Source organism: Thermobia domestica, chromosome 16, assembly GCF_964235325.1.
Source record: "Thermobia domestica chromosome 16, izTheDome1.hap1.1, whole genome shotgun sequence".
Classification (NCBI taxonomy): domain Eukaryota; kingdom Metazoa; phylum Arthropoda; class Insecta; order Zygentoma; family Lepismatidae; genus Thermobia; species Thermobia domestica.
Genome location: NC_137469.1, coordinates 107,242,865 through 107,256,110, shown reverse-complemented (window position 1 = coordinate 107,256,110; position 13,246 = coordinate 107,242,865).

Here is a 13,246-nt window from a genome sequence, read left to right as displayed (position 1 = left end):
CCTGAATCAGTGACCAGCAGCATCAATTTTTTTTTTTTTTTGTTTTTTTGTTTTAGGAATAACGATTTGTAAGATGTTTTGTTTCACGCTTATACGTTAACAAGAATTTTAGGAAAACCAAAAATGGATCAAAAGATTGTGATTTTGACCAATAATTAGTTTTCTGATCAGGGTCCACAATTTTTTTAAATAGCCTCCTAAATTGAGTTTTCGTATTTTCTACGGAATAAGCACATCATATTGATTTAACTGATAGTTTGGGATAGGATATTAACTGATAGTACATTATATGCACTTCTCCAGATAAGACCTACAAGAAAATTCTTGATTGAAATATATTGAATCTTTTGATCCTAAAAAGAACCTAAAATATATTGTTGCAAAATCATGCCTGATCAAACAATTAGTATTGAAAAATTTAAAATCTTGTGCTACTGGGAGCTACGTGTAGTTAGCTCCTCTACTAAATATAGCTTATATTTATACTAGCAAAGCTAACCAAATGTTAGAAATTGTTGATCACTTGATCAAACAGTGATCAAACGATTGACATAATAAAGAGTCGAATCGGAGGTTTAGCCGGACTAGTCCATCCTTCTAACGTTTATAGCTCTGTTAGTAAAGTTGATCAAACGTTGGAAATTGATTAAACCTGATCAAACAAAGGTCAAACGATTAGCATCGACAAATTTCGAATTTGGCTTAAAAGGGGGCTAGGGTGCATCTATCCCCCCTAATAAATATAGCTCATACTTACGTTAGTAAACCTGATCAAACGTTACAAATTATTGATCATATCTGATGAAACGATTGACGTAATATAGACTCGAATCGGAGATGTAATCGATAGTCGGCTAACTCCCCCTTTGCTAATCTTTATAGTTCTGATAGTAAAGTTGGTCAAACATGGGAAATTGTTGATCACACCTGATCAAACGAAGATAATAGATTAGCATCGAGAAATTTCGAATTTGGCATAGAGGGAGGGCTAGCGTAGAGTCTAACCCCCTACTAAAAGTAGCCTAGGCCTATAAGTTATTTATGTTAGTAAAGTTGATCAAACATTACAAATTGTTGATCATATCTGATCAAATGATTGGCACGAAATCAATTTGAAATTTAACTACACGTAGGTGAACGGCAAAAATTGACACAAGGTCATTCAAAACTAGCTTATATAAAAAAATATTATTTAAAACTAGCATAAATTATCCACTTCGCTTGGCTAAATTAAGAAAAACTATTAATATTTTCCGTTAGTCAGTCACCTTTTACTATTACTAAAGCGCTCTTTGACATCGGTCATTTTTTATTTTTTTTTTATCCCCCTGCCCTCCTCATCTTGCAGAACACGGCATCAGAAGTGTCATTGTTAATCTCAGCGATATTGAAATTATGAATTCCACACTGGTATTGGTCATTTCCATCATTTTTATATATTTCCCCCTCCCCAAGTTTCGGGCCTGAATTTTTATTTAAATGGCATCAGAAGTGCAATTGTTCATCTCAGTGACCCGGAAAGCTATGGATTCGACACTGATTTCGATCATTTTTAAATGTTTCTCCCCTCCCCGCCTTACACAGTCAAAGTGATATTACAAAAACCATCTCAGGTTTAATCTTCATCTACGTTGTAAATTTGATCGAGATCAGTCCGGTGGTCTAAGAGTTATTAAATTTTATTTATTTTTATATATCTCCCCTCCTATCTCCCTCTTCTAAGTTCTACCGTCAAAGTGAAATGATAAAAAGACACCTCCGGCCCGAACCTCATCTATGTTAAAAATTTAATCTAGATTGATCGTTTGGTTCAAGACCTATTATTTTTAACTTCTCCCCCCCCCCCAACCCCAAGTTTTATCATCAAAGTGAATAGATAAATACTATCCTAGCCTCGAACCTCATCTATTTTGAAAATTTGATCGAGATCGGTTGAGTGGTTCAAGAGTTGTTTTTTTTTATTTTTATATATAATTCTCCCCTCCCTTCCCTTCCCCTAAGTTCTACCGTCAAAGTGAAAATGTAAAAGAAAAAGAAAAAAGAATTTTCCAGCCCATTTTATCTATGTTGAAAATTTGATCGAGATCCCTCGGATGGTTCAATAGTTATTAAGTTTTATTTATTTTTATAGATCTCTTCCTTCCCCTCCCCCACTAGGTTCTACAGTAAGAGTGATATGGTAGAAACCACCCCAGGTCCAAAACTCATCTATGTTGAATATTTGGTTAAGATCGGTCGGATGGTTTAAGCGTGATGAAGTCACAAAGACTGTCACTTTTATTTTTATTTTTTTAACGTATATCTCCCCTCCCCCTCCCCTACGTTGCACTGTAAAAGTGAAATGACGAAAAATCCCAGACCCGAACCTTATCTATGTTGAAAATTTGATTGAGATCGATCGGGTGGTTCAAGAGTTGTTAACTCACGAACATAGTCATATATATATATATATATAAAATGTATTGATTTTAGTATATTTCCCCCTTCCTCCCCCACCCTACGTTGCTCCGTCAAGCTGAAATGATAACAAACACCCCAGGCACGAACCTCATCTATGTTGAAAATTTGATCGAGATTGGTTGTTTGGGTCAAGCGTTATTAAGTTTTATTTATTGTTTTATAACTCCCCCTCGCCCCTAAGTCCTACCGTGAAAAGTGAATATCTAAAAACACTCCCAGATCAGAACCGCATCTACGTCAAAAATTTGATAGAGATCGGTCTGGCGGTTCAAGCGATTAGAGTCACAAACATAGTCACTTTCAATTTTATAATATAGATAAATATTTATCGCTGTAAGGAGACTTCACAATGATGTTACCTATCTTCCTTGTATTTGCGCACTACGGTTACAAAGCATGTTTGTGTCGAATTAGCGTAAAGGTCAAATATGCATTCAGGGCCGGCGGAATGGGGAAAATATCACCCGGGCAAAGAATCCATATGGCGCCCCCTACAACCCATTGGTATTACTGACAAGTAAACCTTACGTTTGGGTGAATCGAGTTGCTGACTGAGACACATATGAGAAAGTAGTACTAAATGTTTTCAGTATTTCAGTGAAGTTGTAGGTGCGAAGCTCCAGGGGTTTAGGAGATACAGCTACCAGAACATCACATGGAAGTACAGAATAGTCTTCATACAGTTGGAGGTAAAAGCCCTGTAGGACCTCTTGTAACGACAAAAGCTGAATAACAAATATATGGGTACATATTAGGACTAGGGGGAAGTCATATAGTAAGGGTATACCTGATGGCGGCCATCTTGAAATCCGCCATTTTGAATTAAGGTTAAGTTTTTAAAATAGGAATAGGGTCATGTGATACATGATTTAAGGCGAAAATTTAATTAGAAGAACAATGGTGACGTTAATTTTGATTTACGCGCAATTAGTAAAAAGATACAGGGAAATTAAATATTGTTGCACCATATGTATTAGTCCTTTACCCCACCTTGTAAATTTTGTGTTAATGATAATAATTAAATAAACAGCAGGTGGATAAATATTAGGTCTATGGTAAGAGTTGCCTTGATGGCGGCCATGTTGAACTCCGCCATTTTGAATCAGACAAAAGTTTTAAACAAAACGCATAACATTGACACCTTATTAATAGCAAATTTTACCATAAATCCAATGGTATAACCATTTTTGCTTTATCATTAACACAAAATTAAATGGGAATAGAGTAATGCAATAGATGACATCGGGCTAGAAGATCATCAGAAATGCAATGGTGGCGTTACAATGTTAGTTGCTTGATGCCTTTGTCAGGTGTGCTCACTGTGAGCAGAGCATTTGTGCAAGTCATGCACTCTTTCCTGAACTACATATTGATTGTACTAATTGAGGACTTTTCTGGAAGAAAGACTCAATTTCAATTATGACTCAATTCCACTTTGGTCATTATTGTTTAAATTAGCAACTTGTTTATGCGATAACAAATGCTGGTTAATGATAAAGCAAAAATGGTTATACCGTTGGATTTATGGTAAAATTTGCTATTAATAAGGTGTCAATGTTATGCGTTTTGTTTAAAACTTTTGTCTGATTCAAAATGGCGGAGTTGAACATGGCCGCCATCAAGGCAACTCTTACCATAGACCTAATATTTATCCACCTGCTTTTTATTTAATTATTATCATTAACACAAAATTTACAAGATGGGGCAAAGGACTAATACATATGCTGCAACAATATTTAATTTCCCTGTAACTTTTTACCAATTGCGCGTAAATCAAAATTAACGTCACCATTGTTCTTCTGATTAAATTTGCGCCTTAAATCATGTATCACATGACCCTATTCCTATTTTAAAAACTTAAACATAATTTAAAATGGCGGATTTCAAGATGGCTGCCGTCAGGTATATCCTTACTATATAACTTCCCCCTAGTTCTAATATGTACCCATATATTTGTTATTCACCTTTTGTCGTTACAAGAGGTCTTACAGGGCTTTTACCTCCAACTGTATGAAGACTATTCTGTACTTCCATGTGATGTTCTGGTAGCTGTATCTCCTAAACCCCTGGAGCTTCGCACCTACAGCTTCACTGAAATACTGACCACATTTAGTACTACTTTCTCATATGTGTCTCAGTCAGCAACTCGATTCACCCAAACGTAAGGTTTACTTGTGAGTTTAAATTTGCTATGCTACCTTACAGATAGCTGCTTTTAAAGGATAACTCCTTGAACTCTATAACTATAACTATAAGAGTCAATTATCAAACTGAGTAAGATCTTAACTTTTGTCAGTTAAATACACAGAGTAAGTTTTGGTAAACGATATACGAAACAATTATTTACACATGAGCATGCAAAATATTCTACGTCACTGATTAGAAATTTACAGAACGATTCAAGAAACAACGATTTATATAAAATTAAAATTGATGATGCGATACAGCATTTATTTACACATATATACAGAAACAACATTGTTAACTGCCAAAGAGAAGGCCAAGTGACCGTCATATCTGTATTTATGTGACTCCCCAGTTTTCCTGCCGTTGAAAAGCGGAAAGTCCGGGGATTGAACCCAGGAGCACGTAGACATCAGTCCAACGCTTTAACCTCTAGACTATTGAGGCCCTCTACTTAATTAATAGATGAATGCTTGAAATACAGCTAAAGTTGGTTAATACACGTCTAACGAGTAAAAGTCTTATCGCTTTGGTACATGTATCAAGCATCAGTGTTGGTATAGAATGTAATTATTGCTACTTATATCAATGGGGAAAGAACTTACTTTGAGCCTGAAGTTCGCCGCCTATCTGAGAGGCCGCCACCCTACCCACCCCAGCCTGCTAAGACGCTACGTGTGTAAACACCTCTTCTCTATTAAACGTAATAAAACGAAAATACGTTACGTAATGTAGGCCTACTTACCTGTACTGTGTTGTTATCTTCTGGAATATTTGTCGATTTCTTGCTGGTTTCCTCATTCTCTGGTTCTACGTTTTCACTTCCATTATTGTCTGTTTCAGGAGTACGAAACAATTTCTTTAATGCTGCTGCCCGTTTCTCATTTTCAGCCGCTAATTGTGCTCTTCTTTTTCTGTATACATTTCCAGAAGGCTTTTTTTTTTTCGACATGTTGATAAAGAACACATTAACGCCATGATTCTTCTACTAAGAGTCGAAATTCAGGAGACAAAAGAAGAACACGCACAGCATGAAGCCTGCACTACATGTACATGACTTCTGATTTATAATTTTCTTTCACGAGACATTTGACAGTACAAACAGGACTAATTTCTTTTTGGTTGCCGATAACTCAATATTGTTTGTGTGTATTGTTAGAGCGGCCGACATAGCTTTGTCGCAAGGAGTGCAATTGTCGGCACCGCGGCGGTTGTAAGTGTCAGAGTGTGTTATTGTTGCTCAAAACTCCCAACTCTCAACAATAGCCTTTAGCTTTGTCAGCGGAGATCTTTTTATAGACAAATAAGGTGAAGGGATGAAGGTATTTCCTTTATAGGAGATTCAAGAAGAAACCGGGGTTGTTATAAAGTGTGAGGCCTATGGCATGATGTAGTAACCAATGTTGCTACGAAATTTATGAAAAAGTTAATTTTTAGTACCTTATAATATAAATTTAGCAAGGATTTTGGCGCCCCCCAACTCCCCTAAAATTTGGCGCCCCGGGCGGTTGCCCGGATCGCCCGGCCCTTCCGCCGGTACTGTATGCATTAGAACAATTGGTTGGTTGTCGTCAAGTTCGCTTATAAGCAGGAACTCAACAGTAACGTTCTTCGTAACGAACACCTGTTCTATTTAGTTTTTATATTAAAAACAGTCTTGTTTATCATAAGCAAGTTTATTGTCATTCACGGTGGAAACGAGTTTTATTTATTGAAGGAAAGGGGAAGAAAGATGCTTGTTCCATTGATTGGAACTTCATATTGAATCATGTAATGAACATATAACATCTTTCTTTGTAGGTGAGTGTTTTGCCATATTACTAACATAATAACTAATATAATTTAAAAATGCAGAACAGGCACAATGCAACTGAATTCTTAGTGTCCATGTTTACGTTTTCGTAAGAACTGGCTTTGAACGCTCCCCCTACCCACAAACACATTTTGTAGTTAGTGGTGAATTAATGGCTAATTAATCAATTCGTTTTTGTGACAAACTGACAATCGTAATATGTTACGGAAATTTGCCGAGTGTTGGACAGAAAGTCCGACAAAGCATGTAAATAATATAGTTCTTTGCGATGGAAAGCAACCGAAAACGAGATCTTGGTAAATAGTTCTAATATCGCAATATCTGTATCACTAGCAATATCGAAATTACTATCAATGTGGGTACACATTTAAAAGCATCCGATCCTCAGAAATTACATGATGAGTATGAAACTCCTATTAATCTGGTGTGGTGGAATTATTCATTAGCTGATACCGAAGAAGTGACAACAGTACATGAAAGTCCTCCGGGGAGATCAGGGACTGATTTTATTTCACTACGCAATTTTAACAGTAGAAAATGTTTGACACCTCTACACACGTGAACTAAAAAATGGTAAATATATTAGCCCTTGGAATTCCAAGTTATTTGATTTTACAGGTCATCCCAAGGACGGTTCTTGACCACATTCAGTAATATTTTTTATATAATTAAAGGTAAAGGTGTTACTTTAAATTTTCTTAGCCCGTAAGGGTATATGTACCCTTGTACAGTCCGCACCAAAAAACCTGCAGCATGAGCATGTAAGTTTATTGTGAAACGACGAAGTCTTTTGCTCCAAAATAAGTGTGCAGTGGAGAACACCGAGATTCCTCCTGCGTGATTCGTGCCATTCAGACGTTATGTTGATTCCCTGGGCTCAGGCGTAGTTTCCCAATAAACTTACATACTTATGTTGCAGGGTTTTTTGCTGCGGACTGTACACAAAACACGCAAGATTTATTTCGTTTTTCCTACAAGAAGTTACAGTATTATTCGTTAACTAGTATCATTCATTAAAACAGACTCAGCTACCACCAATAGTAGAAAACTGTTGCCTGGTATGACAAATACAACCAGATACATATTTTATTTAATTCGGAGAAGTGGGAGGATAAAATTACTATTGATATTCTGACCAGATAAAAAGCCTTGTAATATTTAAATTACATTTGTTATGATACTCAAATGAAATGGATCCAGGCAATCCCAAGGAAAGGGTTCCAGTACCTTATTTTCTAAGCAACTTGTGATCTCATTTTTATATGACTGTAACAGCAACTAATTATAAAATGGACAACTGCTGATAACATCTTGTTGGATTTTTTAAAAACAAAACCAACAACCCTTTGTGGGTTTGAGGAATCTCCCCATAAAAATTTCCAGTGTTAATAGATCATAGTTGGTGCATTCTAAAGAGAGAAGACTCGGTTTTATGTTTTTGTTGGAAGTTGTTTTCCACTGATAATAGCTATTTCGCAAATCACTTTTTTTGGGTATAATGATTGGGGGCATGTAAATGTTTATCTTAATGAACATAAAAAGTCGAAGACAGTTGGTGTCTCATTAAGAAGTGGATTATGTCATCGTCTAATAGACTAAATTAGACCAGACAATGGATTGAAGAACAAAGATTGTTTGTTTTATATTTAAAAATAACTTTGGTACTAATGTCATAAAACCCTTATGTATTTATAGTACATATATTACTGTCAAGATAGGTAACAGTGGAAACTGACGAGCCTAAGTTTTGAAAACTAAAACCTATTAAACCTAATTCATCCTCTATAGTGAATGCAAATTGATTTGAAGAACTTTACGTCAATGTTGAACATAACATCGGACAGAAAATGGACTATGCTGGTCTTATATCCAATTCTGAGAGTATGAAAGCAAGAACAGCTTATTTTTCTTAAAGAAAAAGAAACAGAGCAATCATCTACGTTAAGAATGACAGTACTATTAAGCATGTGCAACTTTATGATTGTTTATCCCATTATACCTCCTCGAAAATACCTCTACCTTGTGGTGGGGGCTTGCGTGCTCTAATGATCCCAGCACTAATAGCGGAGAAAGAAGAGGACTTGCAGGAAACACTTTCAAACTTAAATTACCAACTGAAAAAAAAAATGCAAAACAAAGATAAATAAGAAGAAAACCAAAGTGATAAACTGCACAGGAGCAAAATTGGAAGAGTCAAATGTATGGCTAGAGGGAGAGCAAATCGAAGACGTTAAGACGTTCCCGGGCCGCGGTGGCTCAGTGGTAGAGCGTTCACCTATGGTGCATGGGGTCACTGGTTAGATTCCAGCTCGCGCCAAGTGAATTTTTTGGTTGACAAACACCTTATGCGTGGGTTTCCTCGAGGTTTCTCCCGTTTCCTTCCACTTTCTTCATTCCACTGTTTGATTCATTTCTCATCATCACCGTCTTTTTTAGCACATCCGGCATACCCGTGTAACGTAAAACTAAAAGATTTCATTTCATTATTTTAAGACGTTCTCCTATTTAGGAAGTCTAATATACTTGACCAGAAGAAGTGATAAAGACGTAAGTTTCAGAATAGCACAGGCTAACCAAGCATTCAATAGGAAAGGAGGACTGCCAACAACAAGAAATGTGTCGTTAGACGTTCTAAAACGATTTATTAAGTCTCTAGTATAAAGCGTGGCGTTTTACGGATTAGGGACGTGGATATTGAGAAAAGCTGAAATACCCAAGCTGGAAGCATTTGAAATGTGGTGTTGGTGCAGAATGCTACGCATGTCATGGACCGAAAGGAAAAGGAATGAAGACGTACTAAAGGAAGCTAGTCAAGGACGATAGATCATGAATATAATAGAAAAAAGAAGAAACAGGATGCTTGGCCTTCTTATTCGGCACTCCGATTGGATCACCGTGTTGATAGAGGGAAGGGCAGAAGGGAAACCAGGAATAGGAAGGCCAAGATAGAAATCTAGATGCAATTATGAAGAAGATACCTTATCAAAGTATAAAATAACTCTCCCAAGAGAGAGAAAAGTTTTAGTATCTCCATGTTGCCCAACAATCTATGGTTGAGGTGAGAAAGAAGAAGGAGCTCGGATAATATGAAAACTTAATATAAAGCAGTAACTTAATTTCTTTTTATTTCCTATTTGCAGTGTCGTCGAAAACTTGAGATATGATTCACTTGGCTTCTAATAATTTGGTTATTTCCCTTCGTATCGTAATGTATAAGGAAGTCCAGTCAAAATATGTGTCCTGCAATATAAATATATAACTGCATCTTGGTAGAACATTTCTCTGATATGTTTCTAAGATAATATTTGTTTAGACGTTAGGATGAAAAGGATCAAAGTGTATTTTAGCATTTCTTTTATTATGATACATGCACTTTGTAAATGACACAGTCTATGCCGGTATGTCTTGTAAGTTTAATACGGGGACTTCTGGAAACAAAAACATATCATACTTTAAATTTCAGGATTCTCAAATCTTACTATAACTGTAAATACGAAAGTAGTTTTGGTTGTTTGCATGAGTGGACTGTTTCCGGTTACAAGTGGAAATATTATTTCATTCTCTATTTGATAAAACTATGATCAGAACTTTAGTGCTCCACTTTATTACGTACAATATATACAGCTGGCCACGAACACGTAGTCAGTTCCACTTTCCCACATTTATTATTGTGCTACCTTGCAAATTATTTTATAGACTACTACTTTAGTTTGCAGGTATTTTACCCAGAGTACCAAATCATAACAGTCGAAGGGAGTAGGGGCAGAAGTGAAGAAAAGACTATTCGCACTGGAATGTTTCGACGTAGAGAGTTCTCATATTTGGACATCTATAATTGTTAAACAATGTAAGATTAAGGATACCGCGAACTACTTGTACAACCATAAATTACATGTGAAATAATGCTAACTGTATATGAATTACTGTAATTAATTTTCAAACTTATGACAATAGCGTCACTTTATTCACCCACAATATATTTTTAGTAGCGGAGAATTTTCTTCCAGAAATATTAAAAGTTGGGAATTCCCTCCCTTCCCCCCAAGATCTTTCAACCTGATTTTACCCTAAAACATTGTCACGATCTTCTTTCTTGTGGCATATCAGCCACACTTTCCAGAAAACAGTAAATATAAAAAAAAGAATTAATATTCAATTGTTTGCTTGGTAATAACTAAATAAACCCGCGAATTTTGCGATAAGATGTACAGCCACCTGGATGGTGCAAGTTCATTTGTCGTACCGGATAAACATGGCTCTAATCATTGGTCCATCTAGAGCACGCCTTTTAATGCATGTCAATCCGGGTTCGATTCTCCACATTGAAATTTCAACGTATTACAGTTCGGATTACACATTCAACTATAGTTCAACATCTGTTTTAGCCTCGGTGCTGAAAACAGACGCTAAGCCTCAACAAGCAAAAGGAAAAAAAGAAACTAGGTTGAAGTAGTTTGTAGAGAAAAAAACACTAGAAGAATGAAATTGAATACGCAAAGAAAAATGGCTAATATATATTGTGTTTTCCTAAACACAATTTGTCTCCATGGTACGATTTAGTTTACTCAAAGGCATTTTCTCCACTCATTAAAATATTGTAGCATTCATTAAGCTCTCTGGATTGTTAAAGGACTAAACTTTTAGTATCATAAGTGTGTTAATTCAATTTGTTACACAGTACAAGGCCAAGTCAAAAATTATCTACATTTTTCATTCTAAAGTTTATTTACATAAAGCTAGGGTTATACTATGCACATCATTTTTCTACGTAATCTCCCGCCTTATCAATGCACTCGGCACAACTGTCAACGAGCTTACGTATTCCTTCCAAATAAAAGGATTTCGGTTGGTCGTGAAGCTACTTTTATATCGCACTTTGCACGTCTAAATCTGAGGCAAATCGGCGACCACGCAAAGCATCCTTGAGTGGCCCAAACAAGTGAAAGTCAGATGAAGCTAGGTCGATAGTGATTTGCCTATTCGCCAGAACCATCTCTCGAGCTTGCTGAATGTTGTCATCTGTAGTGGAGGGTGATGGCCGTCCTGCTCTCTCTTCATGCGTTACACTTTTTCGACCACTTTTAAACTTCTCGAGCCACAAAAGTCAGTTTAACGTGATAGTGCACTTCTCCCATATTGCGATGATAGTCTGCGATGAATACCTGACCCTTTGACATCCTCCGACCAGAGGAATCGGATCACTGCTCGTTGTTCCTCTTTGGCGCAAATTTCTAATGGGGCAGCCATTATATATCTGCAACAAAAGGAAGAAAAATGGAGGAATTGAGATCACTTTCACAGTATAACAATAAAATATGCGAGGACAGAAGACAAAGTGCGCAATGTAAGAAAAGTTATGACAAAAGTGTAGATAATTTTTGACTCGCCCTCGTATATAATACATTCATAGATTATTGTCTAAAGAAATTGAGGCTGTGGATTTTCTCTGATTTGTCCCGATTCCTCTTATATCTCATTCGTCATAATTATTCATATTAACTTTCGTAATTATTTCCATTAACCCTACAATGCATACTGGGACAGATATTGGTCGTAGTGGTAAATAATGCGTTTTCCTACATAACAGTATGTAGTTGTTAATGGACGTTGAACCAGATTGGGAAAGTTCGAAGCTAGTTATAATTCCACAGTTTCCGCATTGATGACACTATTAAGCATATCGGTACTTCCGTTACTCATTTTTGTTTTCACTTGCAAAACTATTTTATTCACATAAAATAAAAACAACCATTGTAGGGTTAATGAAAACCTAATAATAGAAACACCCCAATTCACGTTCAAAAGTTTTGTACTATTTCACTACGTAGGTTAGGTAATAAAAGAAGGGTAAGAAGTTTTGTCTGTTTGTTTAGTATTTAAAACATGCAAATCTAAATTGCAATAAGACATTTATTAATTAAAATTCTATACTATTTAATTTTCATTTCAAGCAAGCGTCATTTAATTATGTCTTAAAAGCTATTATTTTGTATTAAATTTAAAGTATTGCTCAAGAAATTTTAAATGCGTTTCAGCTTTGAGCTATGTACACTCATGTCCAAAATGATTGTAGCATATCTATAACTGTTTTCTTGTAAGAATATAATTTGATAATGGTTTTGCAGGGTACTTTTAATACTATGCTATGTGTATAATCAGGAAATGTATATTTGTAGTAAATTTCATAGGAAAAGAATTATAAATACGAAAATTAGAATGAGTAAAACAAAATGTTGCTAAATGAACAAGGAAGATTTAATCTCGTTTTATGGTTCCAATTTACTGCTCTTTTGATATGAAATTTACCACATATATGTCTTTGCCAATTTTACACATACTAACAACATAAGAAATACCCGACGAATTCGTTATCAAATTATATTTCTACAACAACATTATTTATAGACATGCGACAATAATTTTGGACATGAGTGTACACGCAAATCTGCAACCTTGTCGGGTAGCAAAGAACAAAAATAACCAGTTCTCTCGAGCCTGACTCTCATAGGATAAATCAGCCTCAACTTCAAACTCATCGGCTATGTATCAAATATATATTTTAATTCCATTTTCTACCAGTCAATTTGGAGGAATTCAAACTTTATCATTGCAAGAATTTCTCTTGTGGTACACTAACACATCACACAACACATGTAATTCACCATTAAGAATGTTTCTTAAACTTGTAAATTGAATTACGTACTATGCAACTTATTCCCGTACTAATAGATATAAATTTATCTAAACGAATGTCACAAACTAATGAAGAAATATTTCAGTGTGTGTTAT